We start from the raw sequence: 15,988 nt of genomic DNA on the forward strand, positions 1-15,988 counted from the left end.
CGTAAATTTTCAGGTCATTCCGAGAACTTTTATTTCTATGCAAAAACAACACCATGGCAATTCTGCTGAAAACAACGTTAGTCCGGGTTAGTTCCATTCAAATCATGCAAATGAGAGTCCAAAACAAGGGCAAAAGAGTTCGGAAAAGTAGATACGATAGAGACGTATCAACTCCCCCAAGCTTAAAGCCTTGTTTGTCCTCAAGCAATTCAGTTGACAAACTGAAAGAGACAAAAGAAAAACTTTTACGAACTCTGTTTGATCTTATTGTTGCAACTATGTCTAACTCATAACCAGAATTTCAGCATGATCACAAGCTAACCACATAAGCAAATGACTTCTAGGTCTCACGGTAAACTCATATCAATGGCATAATCAACTAGCGAGCAAATAATAATAAGTCTCAAACGTCAACACTTTAATCAAAACAACATGAAGCAGTACAAATAGGTGGTATCTCGCAAGCTCTTTCTGAGACCGCAAAACATAAATGTAGAGCACCTTCAAAGACCAAGGGCTGACTAAACATTGTAATTCATGGCAAAGAAGATCCAGTCATAGTCATACTCAATATCAGTCAAAAGCAAAGTATAAAAATGACAGAGGTGCTCTCTAATTGGTGCTTTTATAAGAGGAGGATGACTCAACAGAAACATAAATAGACAGGTGCTACTGCAACAAAAGACCTTCCAACGGCGCCAGAAATAGGTGTGTCGACGGCACCAGGAATCCTTCTGCTACGGCTACGCCTTAAGGGACTTCCTAGGCAAATATGCAAAGGATTTCCCCCATGGCCTTGGAGCCTTGCGTTGGTGTTCCCTCGAAGCGGAAATGGTGATGTAGCACAGCGGTGGTAAGTATTTCCCTCAGTTTGAGAACCAAGGTATCGATGCAATGAAGGAGTATCACAAGTGCCTGCACAAACACAAAAGCTTGCTCCCAACACTATGAAGGGGTTGCCAATCCCTTATAGATTGTTCGCCAAGTGAGAACTGAAAGCAACAAAGTAACAAAGCAAAGTAAAAGTGAAAGTGGAAACGATAGGTGTGAATAGACCCGGGGGCCGTAGTGTTTACTAGTGGCTTCTCTCATGAAAGCAAGTAGACGGTGGGTGAACAAATTACTGTCGAGAAATTGATAGAACCGCGCAAAGTCGTGACGATATCTATGGCAATGATTATATCTATAGGCATCACGTCCAAAACAAGTAGACTGATACTTTGTGCATCTACTACTATTACTCCACACGTCGACCGCTATCCAGCATGCATTTAGTCTAGTGTATTAAGTCCAAAAGAACAGAGTAACGCCTTAAGCAAGATGACATGATGTAGATGGACAATCTCATATCTACGACAAAGCCCATCTTGTTACCCTTGATGGCAACTACATGATGTGTGCCTTGTTGTCCCTACTATCACTGGGAAAGGTCACCACACGGTAAGAACCCAAAACCAAGCACATCTCCCATTGCAAGAATCATAGATCTAGTTGGCCAAACAAAACCTAAGACTCAGAGAGACTTACAAGGATATCAAATCATGCATATAAGAAATCAGCAAAGACCCAAATATATATCATAGATAATCTGATCACAAATCTACAATTCATCAGATCTCGACAAACACACCGCCAAAGAGGATTACATCGGATAGATCTCCATGAAGATCATGGAGAACTTTGTATTGAAGATCCAAGAGAGAGAAGAAGCCATCTAGTTACTAACTACGGACCCGTAGGTCTGAAGTGAACTACTCACGAGTCATTGGAGGAGCGATGGTGATGATGAAGAAGCCCTCCAACTCCAAAGTCCCCTCCGACAGGGTGCCGGGAAGGGTCTCGAGATGAGATCTCACGGAAACGAAAGCTTGCGACGACGAAAAAGTATTTTCGTGGATCCCCTCATTTTTTTTCTGATTTTTAGGGAATATATAGGCACAAGATCTAGGTCAGGGGGGCGCCAGGGAGGCCACAAGCCTGCCCACCGCCGCCCCTGGTGGCGGAGTTGGGGCTTGTGGGCTCCGTGTAGCCCTCCTGACTTGGCCCACAAGCCCCCTGATCTTCTTTCGTTCGGGAAAAAATTATTTCAGGGATTTTATTCTATTTGGACTCCGTTCCAAAATCAGATCTGAAAAGAGCCAAAAACATAGAAAAAACAGGAACTGACACTTGGCACTGGATTAATAAGTTAGTCCCAAAAAAAAGATAAAAAGGTACATAAAACATCCAAAGATGACAAGATAACAACGTGAAACCATCAAAAATTATAGATACGTTTGAGACGTATCAATAGGCCCTTCGTAGAGGGAAGCATTGATTTGCAGAGGTGCCACATCTCAAGCTTTGAAAACAGAGATAATAATTTTGGGTGGCATGCTTTCATTGTCAGTGCAATGACTAAGAGTTCTCACCATCTTCCACGCTACACATGCTATAGGCGGTTCCCAAACAGAAAAGTAAAGTTTTGAGTCCTCCACCACCAATTAATCACACTCCACAACTAGCCGAATACTCGGGTGCCGTCCATACCAACATCAATCCAGGGGAGTTTTGTTTGCAATTATCTTTTAATTTGAGCATGGAACTGGGCATTCCAATTACTGGCCCCTTTCGCGTGAATGATAGTGAATAAACACATATCGAGGATAACACGCCTAGCATGGAAGATACTGATAGCCCCCTGTCACCACATGAGCAGTTCGGGCATGCAAAACAGATTATTTCTTGAAGGTTTAGAGAGTGGCACATGCAAATTTACTTGGAACGGCAGGTAGATACCGCATATAGGTAGGTATGGTGGACTCATATGGAACAACGTTGGGTTTATGGAAGTGGATGCACAAGCAGTATTCCCACTTAGTACAAGTGAAGGCTAGCAAAAGACTAGGAAGCTACCAACTAGAGAGCAACAACATTCATCAGAATGCATTGGGACTAACTAACATTGAGTGCAAGCATGAGTAGGACATAAATCACCATGAACATGAATATCATAGAGGATATGTTGATTTTGTTTCAACTACATGCATGAACATGCGCCAAGTCAAGCCACTTGAATCATTCAAAGGAGGATACCATCCTATCATACTACATCATAGTCATCTCAAAATTCATGTTGGCATCCAAGGCAAACCATTATAAGCTCTGAGCTAATTAAGCATGGCATCAGAAACTATGATCTCTAAGTTGTCATTGAAAACATTTTTCTCTCACAACAAAGCTAAATCAGGAGCGATGAGCTAGTCATATTTACAAAAACAAAATAGATCGAGTTCATACCAGCTTTTCCAGGCTCAGTCATTTCATCATATATCGTCATTATTGCCTTTCACTTGCACGACCGAATGATGTGAACAATAATAAGAGTGCTCATGCATTGGACTAAGCTGGAATCTGCAAGCAAACACAAAGGAGAAGACAAAGTAATATGGCTCTTTGATAGGTAAACATATATGCATGCGAGAGCCACTAAACATTGTAACCATGGTCTTCTACCTTGACCCAAAGAAAAAGAAAACTATTTACACGGGAAAGCTCCCAACAAGCAAAAGAAGAACAAGAAAATCTTTTTGGGTTTTCTCAAACTAGACAAACACACGAGAAGAAAACAAGAAAAAGAAATAAACTAGCATGGATGATACAGTGGCAAAGTGTGAACGCCGACTAACAATGTGAAAGCATAAGCAAGAATGTAAAGTCGGTGAGAAACACGTACTCCCCCAAGCTTAGGCTTTTGGCCTAAGTTGGTCTACTCCCAAGGATGGTCTGAGCGATACCCAAAATCATAATGGGGGTTGTACGGGAGCATTGCAGCCAATGCCTGAATAGTTGCCTCACGGAGACGAGCAACCTTTGGCTCCCTCTCATACTCCTCTGCCTCTCCTCTGGTTATGTAATATCTCCGTTTTACCTGAAAGTCAAAGAAGGCAGGAGCAGGAATGGTAATATGGAAAACACGCTGCCGGTTAAATATTAAACGGTATAGGAGGGATTCATCATCCCTCTCAAGGAACTGATAGCGTGTCAAAGCGGTGCGATCAAGGAAAGCTGTATGGAGCGGGGGATCTCCTTCGCGGATGGGTACTCCAAGAAAATTTGCTATGCGAGTGGCATAGATCCCACCAAAGAAATCCCCTTCATTAGCATTATTATTCAGCCTCCTTGCTATTATAGCTCCCATGTTGAAACTTTGATCACCCGTTACTGCGCTCTTAAGAATACTGAGGTCTGGTGCGCAGAGGTGACAATGCTGAATCTTGCCATTAATGCATCTACCTACGAAGAGGGCAAAGTAATGCAAGGCAGGAAAATGAATGCTCCCCATGGTAGCCTGCATAACATCTCTAGTTTCTCCAATAGTTATACTAGAGAAAAAAATCTCTAACCGAAGATTTAGGAGGATCATTGAGACTACCCCAAATAGGTATCTTGCAAATTCTATTGAAATCCTCTAAATCCATGGTATACGATTTGTCATAGAGATCAAACAGTACAGATGTATCATGGCCAACTGAAAATTTAATTCTACGAACAAAAGAGGCAGTGAGAGCAACATATCGTTCACATTTATCGGAGATGAATTCTTCGAGTACGACGTTGTGAACAAGCGTATCAAACTCGTCTTTGAAACCTGCCTCAATCATGAATTCATCAGAAGGCCATTCACATGGTTGTACCTGTGCGTTCCTTGGTTGGTAAGGATCGGGCTCCCGAATCGCAAGACGGGGACCTCTCTTGCTTGAGGAACCACCATGATAGTTTCTCCTAAACATCTTCCTTTTCTGAAATTTTCAGTGACCCAAAGGAAAAGTGAACAAGGTTCAACTAAACTCGTAGAAACTACTCCCACAAGTTCCTAGAGGCCATATTACGCATCAGAACTACTTGGGACCAGCTAAAATTAGCATGCAAAGCTCAAGAACATGGTCACCAAGGCAGCAAAAATACGCGAAGTATAAGCCACTAGAGCAAAAACTAATTGGACCAATGGAGGAGTCACTTACCAAGGAGCAATTTCCGCAAAATAGTTCGGGGAATGTTGCTTTGAGCAAGGAGATCGAAAATCCAAGCAAGAAGAGCAAGAACACGGGTTTGAGCTGCGAAACAATTTTTTTTCTGGAGGTAGGAGAAGTAGATGAGAGCTAGAATGAGTGGATGGGGTGCACATGGGCCCCACAAGCTTGGTAGGCGCGGCCAGGGGGGTGCCCGCGCCTCCAGGGCTTGTGGCCCACTGGTGCAACCCCCGGACTAGCTCTTCGTCTCAGTATTTTTCAAAAATTCCAGAAAATATCATACTTGATTTTCACGACGTTCGGAGAACTTTTATTTTCGGGGTACTTTTCTACGAGACGCTAAAACAGAAAACAAGGAAAACTAAACTAAATCTATCATTTTTCTTCTAAGCAACCGAAGGTGAAAGCTTGGAACAGAGGTTTGTGACTCCTCGATTCATCCATCTCATGGTCATCGAAAGAAATCCGTCAATGAGGTTGATTGATACGTCTCCAACGTATCTATAATTTTTGATGGTTTCATGCTATTATCTTGTCAAACTTTGGATGTTTTGTATGCCTTTTATATCTTTTTTGGGGACTAACTTATTAACTCAGTGCCAAGTGCCAGTTCCTGTTTTTTCCGTGTTTTTGACCCTTTTGAGAGGAGGATTTTAAACGGAGTCCAAACGGAACGAAACTTCCAAAAAGATTTTTTCCGAAACAGAAAAAGATCGGGGAGCCTGAGAATCAGGACAAGGGCCACCAGGGACACCACAAGACCGCTAGCCGCGGCTAGGGGGCCCCGCGCCTCCCAGGCTTGTGGGCTCCCTGGGCCACCTCTTCCCTAGGTCTTTCGCCTATATATTCTCAAAAATTCCAGAAAAAATCAGGAGATCATCAAAAGTACTTCTCCGCCGCCGCAAGCTTCTGTCTCCGCAAGATCCCATCTGGGGCATGTTCTCGTGCCCTGCCGGAGGGAGGATTCGGATATGGAGGGCTTCTTCATCAACACCATGACCTCTCCGATGATGCGTGAGTAGTTCACCATAGACCTACGGGTCCATAGGTAGTAGCTAGATGGCTTCTTCTCTCTCTTGGATCTTCAATCCAAAGTTCTCCATGATCTTCATGGAGATCTATCCGATGTAATCTTCTTTTGCGTTGTGTTTGTCGAGATCCGATGAATTGTGGATTTATGATTAGATTATCTATGAATCTTATTTGAGTTTCTTGTGATCTCTTATATGCATGATTTCACATCCTTGTAATTCTCTTCGAGTTGTGGGTTTTGTTTGGCGAGCTTGATCTATGATTCTTGCAATGGGAGAAGTCCTTGGTTTTGGGTTCATACCGTGCGGTGACCTCACCCTGTACCAGAAGAGGTATCAAGGCACGCATCATGTTGTTGCCATCAAGGGTAAAAAGATGGGGTTTTCATCATTGGTTTGAGATTATCCCTCTACATCATGTCATCTTGCTTAAGGCGTTACTCTGTTTGTCATGAACTCAATACACTAGATGCATGCTGGATAGCGGTCGATGTGTGGAGTTATAGTAGTAGATGCAGAAAGTATCGGTCTACTTGTCTCGGACGTGATGCCTATATGTATGATCATTGCCTTAGATATCGTCATGACTTTGCGTGGTTCTATCAATTGCTCGACAGTAATTTGTTCACCCACCGTAATATTTGCTATTTTGAGATAAGTCTCTAGTGAACACTATGCCCCCCGGGTCTACTCCACACCATATTTTCAGACTTACACTTTTACTTCGTTGCACTTTCCGCCTTCAGATCTCACTTTGCAATCAATCTTGAAGGGATTGACAACCCCTTTATAGCGTTGGGTGCAAGCTCTTTTGTGTTTGCGCAGGTACTCTGGATTTGACGAGATTCTCCTACTGGATTGATACCTTGCTTCTCAAACTGAGGAAAATACTTACTGCTCCTGTGCTGCATCACCCTTTCCTCTTCAAGGGAAAAACCAACGCAAGCCTAGTCTACGTCAACGTGTCAATCTCTGGCGCTGTTGTTTGTGGCCGTAGCATTGATCAAGTCTCCTTGACAAACCTTTTCGAACCGCAAAAGGAAAAGGAGAATTTTTGAATAGCCACTAGTTTACCTCAATGGGGATGTGTATCTCCCCAACAAGCAAATCGTACTTCATCTTAACATGAGGTATAGGGCATTCAAAGCTCCCAATAAGAATCGATGAAGTTTTTTCGATAGCCTTGATGCAATGTACTCGATATTGTTTCTTCGGAAAATGCACCGTATGCTCATTACCGTTGACATGGAAAGTGACATTGCCTTTGTTGCAATCTATAACATCCCCTGCAGTGTTTAAAAAGGGTCTTCCGAGGATGGCCGCCATGGCATCGTCCTCGGGAATATCCAAGATAACAAAGTATGTTAAGATAGTGACGTTCGCAACCACAAGAGGCACATCCTCGCAAATGCCGATAGGGAAAGGAGTTGATTTGTTGGCCATTTGCAAGGAGATTTCAGTGGGTGTCAACTTATCCAACTCAAGTCTACGATACAGAGAGAGATGCATAACACCAACACCGGCTCCAAGGTCGCATAAAGCAGTTCTAACGTAGTTGCCTTTAATGGAGCAAGGTATAGTGGGCACACCGGGATCACATAGTTTCTTGGGAGTTCCACCCTTGAAGGTATAATTAGCAAGCATGGTGGAAATCTCAACCTCAGGTGTCCTCCTCTTATTAGTCACAATATATTTCATGTACTTAGCATACAGAGACATTTTGAGCATATCCGTCAAACGCATTTGCAGAAAGACAGGTCTAATCATTTCAACAAAGCGCTCAAAATCCTCATCATCCTTTTTCTTGGATGGTTTGGGAGGAAAGGGCATGGGTTTCTGAACCCATGGTTCCCTTTTTTACCGTGCCTCCTAGCAGTGAAGCCATTCTTATCGTATCTCTTATTCTTAGGCTGTGGGTTATCAAGATCAACATGTTCAATCTCCACATCCTTATCATTGCTAGGTTGAGCATCTTCATGAACATCATTATTGATATTATCATTAGGCTCATGTTCATCACCAGATTGTGTCTCAACATCAGAGGCAGAGACATCGTTTAGACTCTCAGGTGTAACAGCAACAGGGTTGCTAGCGTGCAAATTCCTATCATCTTTCTTCTTCTTCCTAGGATGACTAGGTGCATCAGTGCTAACTCCTTGAGAATCTTGTTCAATTCTCTTAGGATAACCATCAGGATACAAAGGTTCCTGGGTCATTCTACCGCCTCTAGTGACGACTCTGACAGAATTGTCATTCAACTCATTGAGCAAGTCATTCTGAGCCTTAAGTACTTGTTCTACTTGAGTAGTAACCATAGAGGCATGTTTACTCAGAAGCTTAAGATCATTGACATTTCTGTCCACACGAGCACTTAAATGACTATGCATACGAGCATTCTGTTCCAATTCTCTGCTAACATAATCATTGAAACTTTGTTGTTTGGCAACAAAGTTATCAAATTCATCCATGCATAAGCTAGCAGGTTTATCAAAAGGAATATCACTGTCATTGAATCTACGCACATAATTTACTTCTACTACCTATATCGGGTTATCAAGACCATGGATCTCTTCGATAGGTGGTAGATTTTTGACATCTTCAGATTTAATGCCTTTCTCTTTCATAGATTTCTTAGCTTCTTGCATATCTTTAGGACCGAGGAATAGAATACCTCTTTTCTTCGGAGTTGTCTTAGGAGGTGGTTCGGGAATAGTCCAAGCATTCTCATTGCACAAGATATTATTCAATAGGATGTCAGCTTGTTCTACAGTTCGTTCCCTAAAAACACAGCTGGCACAACTATCTAGGTGGTCTCTAGAAGCATCGATAAGTCCATTATAGAAGATATCAAGTATTTCATTCTTCTCAAGAGGGTGATCAGGCAAAGCATTCAGTAGCTGGATGAGCCTCCCCCAAGCTTGTGGGAGAATCTGTTCTTCAGCTTGAGCAAAGTTGTATATTTCCTGCAAGGCAGCTTGCTTCTTATGGGCAGGGAAATATTTCTCAAAGAAGTAGTAGACCATATCCTGGGGCTACACACACAACAAGGACCAAGAGAAGTGAACCAAGTCTTAGCATCATCCTTTAGCGAGAAAGGAAACAACTTGAGGATATAGTAGTGGCGGATCTTTTCCTCACTAGTGAATAGGTTGGCTATATCGTGCAGTTTGGTAAGATGGGCTACAACCGTTTCAGACTCATAACCGTGAAAAGGATCAGATTCGACCAGAGTGATTAACTCAGGGTCGACAAAGAATTCATAATCCTTATCGGTCACAAAGATAGGCGAAGTAGCAAACTTTGGGTCGTATTTCATCCTAGCATTCAAAGATTTTTCTTTCCACTTGAGCATTAATTTCTCAACATCATAGCTATCCTTACAAGCAAGAAAGTCCTCAACTATCTCTCCCTCCATAACATAATACTCGGGCATATCAGGCAATTCATGTCTAGGAGAGCTAGTTCTAGCAGGCAAAATAGCAGGTTCTACTTCAATAGTATCAGCAGTTTCAGAAGTATCTTCACATCTAGCAGCAACTCTAGCAATTTGTGCATCAAGGGCACCTAGTGGCAAAGTCTTGATGACCCATGCTACTGCAACAAAAGACCTACCAACGGCGCCAGAAACATGTGCTGACGGGATACTGTTCTTGTCTTGATACTCCTCAGCAACGGCACCAGGAATCCTTCTGCTACGGCTACACCTTTAGGGACTTCCTAGGCAAATATGCAAAGGATTTCCCCGTGGCCTTGGAGCCTTGCGTTGGTTTTCCCTCGAAGCGGAAAGGGTGATGTAGCACAGCGGTGGTAAGTATTTCCCTCGGTTTTGAGAACCAAGGTATCGATCCAGTGAAGGAGTATCACAAGTACGTGCACAAACACAAAAAGCTTGCTCCCAACGCTATGAAGGGGTTGTCAACCCCTTATAGATTGTTTCCCAAGTGATAACTGAAAGCAACAAAGTAACAAAGCAAAGTAAAAGCGAAAGTGGAAACGATAGGTGTGAATAGACCCGGGGGCCGTAGTGTTCACTAGTGGCTTCTCTCGTGAAAGCAAGTAGACGGTGGGTGAACAAATTACTGTCGAGCAATTGATAGAACCGCGCAAAGTCATGACGTCATCTATGGCAATGATTATATCGATAGGCATCACGTCCAAAATAGGTAGACCGATACTTTTCTGCATCTACTACTATTACTCCACACGTCGACCGCTATCCAACATGCATCTAGTGTATTAAGTCCAAAAGAACAGAGTAACGCCTTAAGCAAGATGACATGATGTAGATGGACAGTCTCATATCTACGACAAAGCCCATCTTGTTACCCTTGATGGCAACTACATGATGTGTGCCATGCTGCCCCTACTGTCACCGGGAAAGGTCACCACACGGTAAGAACCCAAAACCAAGCACTTCTCCCATTGCAAGAATCATAGATCTAGTTGTCCAAACAAAACCCAAGACTCGGAGAGACTTACAAGGATATCAAATCATGCATATGAGAAATCAGAAAAGACTCAAATATATATCATAGACAATCTGATCACAAATCCAGAATTCATCGGATCTCGACAAACACACCGCCAAAGAGGATTACATCAGATAGATCTCCAAGAAGATCATGGAGAACTTTGTATTGAAGATCCAAGAGAGAGAAGAAGCCATCTAGCTACTAACTACAGACCCGTAGGTCTGAAGTGAACTACTCACGAGTCATTGGAGGGGTGGTGATGTTGATGTAGAAGCCCTCCAACTCCAAAGTCCCCTCCGGCAGGGCACCGGGAAGGGTCTCCAGATGAGATCTCGCGGAAACGGAAGATTGCGGCGGCGGAAAAGTGTTTTCGTGGATTCCCCGATCTTTTTCTGTATTTTAGGAAATATATAGGCGAAGGAGCTAGGTCAGGGGGGCGCCAGGGAGACCACAAGCCTGCTAGCCGCCGCCCCTTGGTGGCGGCTATAGGGCTTGTGGGCCCCGTGTAGCTCTCCTGGCTTGGCCCTCAAGCCCCCTGTTCTTCTTCCGTTCGGGAAAAAATTATTTCTGGGATTTTATTCCGTTTGGACTCCGTTCCAAAATCAGATCTGAAAAGAGCCAAAAACACAGAAAAAACAGGAACTGGAACTTGGCACTGAATTAATAAGTTAGTCCCAAAAAAGATATAAAAGGTACATAAAACATCCAAAGATGACAAGATAACATCATGAAACCATCAAAAGTTATAGATACGTTTGAGACATATCACGCATCCCCAAGCTTAACTCCTGCTCGTCCTCGAGTAGGGAACTGATAAAGAATGAATTTTTGATGCTTTCATGCTACCTAGCATAGATGTCCTTTGTAACTCCTCTTATGTGACGTGAATGTTCAGATCCATTAGATTCAAAACAATAGTTTGCTATTGACGTGGAAACAATAATAATTCAAGCAAACTAGCAAGGTAATCATGAACTTTCAAAATAACAAGGCCAAAAGAAAGTTATCCCTACAAAAGCATATAGTCTGGCTATGCTCTATCATCATTTCACAACGAATTTAAATCATGCACAACCCCGGTATTGGCCAAGTAATTGTTTTCACACCTTTACTTTCTCAAACCTTTTCAACTCTCATGCAATACATGAGCGTGAGCCATGGTTTTAGCACTATAAGTGGTGTGGAGTGTGGTGGAGGTTGCAAGACAAACAAGGAAAAGATGATCACATTAACTAGGCATATCAATGTGAATGAGTAGGGATTGCCATACAAATGATGCACTAGAGCTAAGAGTATGTAAATGCTCTTAAAGAAAACTAGTGGGTGTGCATCCAACTTGCTTGCTCACGAAGACCTAAGGCAAATTTGAGGAAGCCTATCATTGGAATATACAAGCCAAGTTATATAATGAAAATTTCCCACTAGCTATATGCATGGTGGTGACAAAATGAGAGACTCTCAATCATGAAGATCATGGTGCTTAATAAGCACAAGTGTGGAAGGATAGTAGCATTGTCCCTTCTGTCTTTTTCTCTCATCATTTTTTTGGTGGGATCTTTGGCCTCTTATATATATATATTTATTTATTTATTTTGGTGGGCATCTTTGGCCTCTTTTATTTCCTCACATGGGACAATGTTCCATTAATGATGATCATCACACTTTCAACTCAAAACTTAGAGCAACGATGACTCTATATGGAATGCCTTCGGTAGTGTACCGTGACAATGATCTAGCATGGCATAGACATTAATGGAAACATCATGCTAGCTATCTTACGATCATGCAATCGCAATGTAGAAGTGGTGGAACATGTCATGGTGGTAGTTGCATGGCAATATATCTCGGAATGACTTTGAAAAAGCCATAGTAGGTAGGTATGGTGGCTGTTTTGAGGGAGGCTAATGGTGGGTTTTGTGCACCGGCGAAAATTGCACGGCACTAAGAAGATAGTGATGGTGGAAGGTGAAATAGCATCTAAACCATGGACTCAACATTAGTCATGAAGAACTCATATACTTGTTGCAAAAGTTTTATTAGTAATCGAAACAAAGCATTCAACGCATACTCCTAGGGGAAGGGTTGGTAGGTATAAACCATCGCGCGATCCCGACCGCCACGCAAAGGATGACAATCAATAGAGTAATCATTCTCAGATTTCATCACATAGCGGTTCACCATACGTGCATGCTACGGGAATCACTAACTTCAACACAAGTATTTCTAGATCCACAACACCTTACTAGCATAACTTCAATATTACCACAACCACAACTCAAAATTAATTGAGATGAATCAAACTTCTCTAACTATTCAATGCACATGAAGGTGGAAGTTTTCATATCCCTTTGGATAACTACCCCTTCTGAGACTACTTTCATAGCATAGATCAACTACCAAGCCATGTACCGCTGTGCTCTAAAAGATATAAGTGAAGCACACAGAGCAAAATCAACTAGCTCAAAAGATATAAGTGAAGCACATGTGAGCTGAATTGTCTACCAAAGGATATAAGTGAAGCTCGACAAAATCACGGTGAGTGCATGTCTCTCTCTCTAGGTGTGCAGCAAGGATGATTGTGACACAACAAAAATAAAATACTCCTACGATACAAGACGCTCCAAGCAAAACACATAACATGTGGTGAATAAAAATATAGCCCCAAGTAACGTTACCGATGGATTGAAGACGAGAGAGGGGATGCCTTCCCGGGGCATCCCCAAGCTTAGGCTTTTATGGCATCCTTGAATATCTTGGGGTGCCTTGGGCACCCCCAAGCTTGAGCTCTTGCCACTCTTTATCTCTTTGTCCATAAGAACTTCACCCAAAACTTGAAAACTTCACAACACGAAACTTAAACAGAAACTCGTGATAACATTAGTATAAGAAAGCAAACCACCACTTCCTTAGGTACTGTGGCAAACTTAAATTCTACTTATGTTGATGTTTGGTTACTGTATTTTCAATCTTCCATGGCTAATATCCCCCGATACTATCCATGGTTTCATCAAAATAAGCAACCAACACAACAAAAACAGAATCTGTTAACAACAGACCAGTCTGTAGCAATCTGTATACTTCGTATACTTCTCGTACTTCAAAAATTCTGAAAAATTACGATAGTCTGAAGAATTTGCGTAGCAATCAGTAACAAAAAGAATCAACTCAAAAGCTCTTACAAAAAAAAGTCTTTTCATGAGCAGAAAGTTTCTATCTTTTCCAGCATGACCAAACGATCATCGCCAAGACTAATCATAACGGTTTTGCTTGGCACAAACGCAAAAAGAAACACAAAAAACACAATCATAACAGAATTATGAAAGTGTGGAAAACACAAAACAGAAAGAAAAAGGATAGATTCGTTGGGTTGCCTCCCAAGAAGCGCTATTGTTTAACACCCTTAGCTAGGCATAAGGTGATAGAATCACATCTAAGTCTAACATACTTCCTATGCATAGGCATTTTATAGGAAAACAAATTGGCAAGACAACCAATAGTTACCAAATGCAAGGAAGAAGAAAGAGAAAATAGCAATCTCAACATAACGAGAGGTAATTTGATAACAAGAAAGTTTCTACCACAATATTTTCCTCTCTATAGCAATTACATGTGGGATCATATTCGAATTCAACAATGTAACTATCACAAAGGATATTCTTTTCATGATCCACATGCATGCAAAGTTGACGCTCTTCAAAAATAGTGGGATTATCATCAACGAAAGTCATGACTTCTCCAAACCCACTTTCAATATTATTGCAAATGTCATATTCATCATGAGGCTTAAACAAATTTTCAAGATCATAAGAAAGATCATTGCCCCACTCGTGATCATTGCGACAAGTAGTGGACATAGCAAAACTAGCATCCCCAAGCTTAGGGTTTTGCATATTTTTAGCATGATTTTCACTAATAGAATTTATAGTGAAACCATTGCAATCATGCTTTTCATCCAAGGAGCCCTCGTGAATCACTTCATAAGTTTCTTCATCACGATTTTCAGATTCACGCATCTCCAGCTAAACTCCATAAAGATAGTCAAGTGCACTCAGTTCACTAGCAATTGGTTCCACATAAGTGGATCTCTTAAAGAGATTAGCAAGTGGATGAGGATCCATATCACTAGATTTTCAGCAAGCGAAGATGCAAGCATATTGAAGGCACATAACACACAAGCAACGGAAAGGCAAACGAGAAAAAAGGGCGAACGAAAAAGGCAAATGAAAACGACAAATGTGAAGTGGGGGAGAGGAAAACGAGAGGCAACTGGCAAAAAAAGTAAATGCAAGAGATGAGTTTGTGAGACCTACTTAGATAGATCTCTCCTTCCCCGGCAACGGCGCCAGAAATACTTCTGCTACTGCAACAAAAGACCTACCAACGGCGCCAGAAACACGTGCTGACGGGAGACTGTTCTTGTCTTGATACTCCTCAGCAACGGCACCAGGAATCCTTCTGCTACGGCTACGCCTTTAGGGACTTACTAGGCAAATATGCAAAGGATTTCCCCGTGGCCTTGGAGCCTTGCGTTGGTGTTCCCTCGAAGCAGCAAGGGTGATGTAGCACATCGGTGGTAAGTATTTCCCTCGGTTTTGAGAACCAAGGTATCGATCCAGTGAAGGAGTATCACAAGTACCTGCACAAACACAAAAAGCTTGCTCCCAATGCTATGAAGGGGTTGTCAATCCCTTATAGATTGTTTGCCAAGTGTGAACTGAAAGCAACAAAGTAACAAAGCAAAGTAAAAGCAAAAGTGGAAACGATAGGTGTGAATAGACCTGGGGGCCATAGTGTTCACTAGTGGCTTCTCTCATGAAAGCAAGTAGACGGTGGGTGAACAAATTACTGTCGAGCAATTGATAGAACCGCGCAAAGTCGTGACGTGATCTATGGCAATGATTATTGATATAGGCATCACGTCCAAAACAAGTAGACCGATACTTTCTGCATCTACTACTATTACTCCACATGTCGACCGCTATCCAACATGCATCTAGTCTAGTGTATTAAGTCCAAAAGAACAGAGTAACGCCTTAAGCAAGATGACATGATGTAGATGGACAATCTCATATCTACGACAAAGCCCATCTTGTCACCCTTGATGGCAACTACACGATGTGTGCCTTGTTGTCCCTACTATCACTGGGAAAGGTCACCACACGGTAAGAACCCAAAACCAAGCACATCTCCCATTGCAAGAATCATAGATCTAGTTGGCCAAACAAAACCTAAGACTCAGAGAGACTTACAAGGATATCAAATCATGCATATAAGAAATCAGCAAAGACTCAAATATATATCATAGATAATCTGATCACAAATCCACAATTCATCAGATCTCGCCAAACACACCGCCAAAGAGGATTACATCGGATAGATCTCCATGAAGATCATGGAGAACTTTGTATTGAAGATCCAAGAGAGAGAAGAAGCCATCTAGCTACTAACTACGGACCCGTAGGTCTGAAGTGAA

Source organism: Hordeum vulgare, chromosome 4H, assembly GCF_904849725.1.
Source record: "Hordeum vulgare subsp. vulgare chromosome 4H, MorexV3_pseudomolecules_assembly, whole genome shotgun sequence".
NCBI lineage: Eukaryota > Viridiplantae > Streptophyta > Magnoliopsida > Poales > Poaceae > Hordeum > Hordeum vulgare.